Source organism: Octopus bimaculoides, chromosome 7 (genome assembly GCF_001194135.2).
Source record: "Octopus bimaculoides isolate UCB-OBI-ISO-001 chromosome 7, ASM119413v2, whole genome shotgun sequence".
Classification (NCBI taxonomy): domain Eukaryota; kingdom Metazoa; phylum Mollusca; class Cephalopoda; order Octopoda; family Octopodidae; genus Octopus; species Octopus bimaculoides.
In genome coordinates this window covers 41,738,487-41,742,120 of record NC_068987.1, presented here as the reverse complement: position 1 = coordinate 41,742,120, position 3,634 = coordinate 41,738,487, and the positions used below count along the sequence as shown (strand labels likewise).

Below are 3,634 nucleotides of genomic sequence, written 5' to 3'. Positions count from 1 at the left end.
TCTCTCTCTCTCTCTCTCTCTCTCTCTCTTTCTCTCTCTCTCTCTCTCTCTCTGTCTCTCTCTGTCTCTCTCTCTCTTTCTCTCTCTCTATAACTGAAAAGCTCCTATTTCCAGTACTCCAATCATCAGCTGGTAAATCAAGCCTTTGAAATATCCACTGTCTGAATACTTTTTGAAATATGAAATGAAAGTTTGAGGAAAATACTTGTTCTTATGTTCTGTTTAAAACCTTTGTGAATGACATGTGCAAAAATGGCTGCTTCAAGCTCACACTTTTTAAAATTTCATTTCTGATTGACTTGGTAGCATTATTATAAATGTCTTAAACTCCATACAAGTGTCATCATGAAAATGCATTGATTTTAAATAATACATTAATGTGATTGACCTGTGCAGGTGCATACATATACACATGTACACTCATACACACATATATATATATACATAGAATTATTTATTCATGTATGTATACACATATGCATATATACATATACACACACATATCAAAACATATATTAAGAAAACTTATTAATTTAACATCTCAATTTTTTGCTCAAACAAAAGTCACATTGCATCTTTGATTTGAAGCTTCCATTCTTGTGTGGTTGTGCACTATTAACGATAGACCAGGTAATTTTGAATTTGTGAGGATATGTGCATACAAAGGTCAGCTGAAGAGTTCATAGGCTAAGATACTCTCATGGAATGTGATCAGCCTGGTGCACTTTTGATCAGGTGTCAGAAGACATGACACCCACTGAGCAGAAACCTTCATCATGCCAAGTTCAATTTGCAGAACATTCTCTACTGTCTCACAGGATATGCAAATAGCATTGGTAATTTGATTTATAATCAGTCACTTGTCATCCATCACCATATAGTGAATGTGATCAATGTTTTCCTTGGTGGTGGCAGTTGCAGGATATCCAGCACTTGAGTTGTCTTCAAAACTCTCTCTCTTCCTCTCCTAAATTCAGCTGCCCACTTTTGCAGTGCATCATCCCCTAATGTAGCAACCATATCCGCATGAATGTCCTTGGGGGCTAAGCCCTTTTTCTGCTGGTACTTGATAACAGCATGATGCCAAATTTTGTCAGTTTTCAAGAGAAGTCACTACTAGTTACCAGTTGTTAATAAAATAAGTTGAAATTAAGGCGTGCAAGATTTCACAGTTCTAGCCACACTCCTTCATAGACAGCTTATGAACTTTTCCGTCCACCCTTGTATGTATGTGTCTGCACAGATGCACATAAAATAAACACTCACATATACACTGATTGTTTTTTATAAACATTAATTATATGTAAGTGCAGATGTGTGTTTGTATATACATGTGTGTGTGTATGTATGCATGTATATATGTGGTAAATGGGTATAATGTGTGGGTATATATGTGTGTGTGTGTGCATATATATATATATATATTGATAGAAAAGGTAAGACAACAAAAGAAAGAAAGAGACCTCGATATTATGTAAACAGAGGAATTTATCTGTAAATAATATATGACAATTATTTAGTAGCCATGATAAAACTCTGAGTTTCGGATGTCAGGGCGGAAACCCACACCATCATCTCTTCAGTTATCTGGCCATCGAAAAAATGCTATGGCAATGGCCATTAAACAAAGGGAAATTACTGTGTGATTGACCGTTATTAAGACAAAAGAGCTATTAGAATGACCACTAAGTGAGGGGAGGGATTAAAGGTAAGGGAGTAAAAATATCCATAGTATTTGTAGAAGCGCACCAGTCCATACACACACATGCGGGCCCGCACACCCACATACATGCGCCTATATGTATATACTCATCTGCCCTCACTTGAAACACACACATGCTCACCCACACATTCACCAAAAATATATACATACCCGCATACATGCTCGCACACACACACACACTCACAAAAAGGGTTCATACACACGTCTATATACTCACATGCGCAAGAAAAAACAGAGCTAAACGCAAATTACAGAAAAAAGTGTGAAAAGAGTGTAAAAAAGCGATATGAGTAAAACACATCTATATATGCACGTACTTGCATGCACGCACACACACATGTCTATATACGCACATACCCACACACACGTACACATCCATAAGCACTCATGAAAGGTTCCATATACACGTCTATATACGCACAGGAAAAATGCAGGTTGGAAGATAGAATACAGAAAAAATATGTGTAAAAAATATATGAGCAATAGACCTATAAAACAATATCTCTATAAATATATAAAAAAATATAAAAAATATATAAGAAATATAAGTAAAAAGTATAGAGATAAAAAGCTTGTACATGGACACATTATAGAAAGCAAGTCCTCTCTGTAATCTCGGGGGGACCAAAAACGTAACAAATATTTAGCCACATGTGGACATGATCCGAAAAGTTCAGTTCTTGAATTTAGACATGTGGTGAGGGTCTAAGCTGCTTTTCCAGATGAGCCATCTTTCCATATCACAAAGACTGAACTTTCTGCTGCTGTTAGTGTAGGGCTTACACTTGGCTTACAGAGGGTAATTTCAAGGCCAGGTTCAATAATCACACCTTGAGCTTCAGGCACTGGGATAAAAGGAAAACGACCAAATTATCCAGTCATATATGGTCCTTAAAAGATAGAGGTGTCAGTTACAACATCCATTGGAAGATCCTCGCCAAGTGTAAGCCCTACAACAATAGCAGGGGAAAGTGCGGTCTCTGTGATATGGAAAGGTGGCTCATCTGGAAAAGCAGCTTAATCCCCGCCACATGTCTAAATTCAAGAACTGAACTTTTCGGATCATGTCCACATGTGGCTAAATATTTGTTACATTTTTGGTCCCACCAAGATTACAGATAGGACTTGCTTTCTATATTGTGTCCATGTATAAGCTTTTTATCTCTATACTTTTTACTTTTATTTCTTATATATTTTTTTTACATATTTATAGAGATATTGTTTTATAGGTCTATTGCTCATATATTTTTTACACATATTTTTTCTGTATTTTACCTTCCACCCTGCATTTTTTCTGTGCGTATATAGATGTGTATGTGGAACCTTTCATGCATGTTTATGGATGTGTACGTATGTGTGGGTATGCGTATATAGATGTGCATGTGTGCATGCATGCAAGTATGTGCATATATAGACGTGTGTTATTCTTACTGCTTTTTTACACTTTTTCACACTTTTTTCTGTAATTTGCGTTTAGCTCTGTTTTTTCTTGTGCATGTGCATATATAGATGTGTGTATGAACCTTTTTTGTGTGCGAGCGTGTATGCGGGTATGTATATATTTTTTGGTGAATGTGTGGGTGAGCATGCGTGTGTTTCAAGTGAGGGTGGATGAGTATATACATATAGGAGCATGTATGTGGGTGTGCGGGCACGCATGTGTATGTATGGACTGGTGCGCTTCCACAAATACTATGGATATTTTTACTCCCTTACCTTTAATCCCTCCTCTCACTTAGCGGTCATTCTAATAGCTCTTTTGTCTTAATAACGGTCAATCACACAGTAATTTCCCTTTGTTTAACGGTCATTTCCACAGCATGTTTTCGATGGTCAGATAACTGAAGAGATGGTGGCGCGGGTTTCCGCTCCGACATTCAAAACTCAGAGTTTTATCATGGCTACCGAATA

General features: G+C 36.9%; 1 protein-coding gene across 1 annotated transcript in view; it reads left to right on the top strand.

Annotated features, from left to right (window-relative positions):
- The window catches only part of LOC106883735 (histidine--tRNA ligase), a 112,929-nt gene that overhangs the window by 95,081 nt on the left and 14,214 nt on the right, over nucleotides 1–3,634 (top strand). The window lies entirely within an intron of this gene.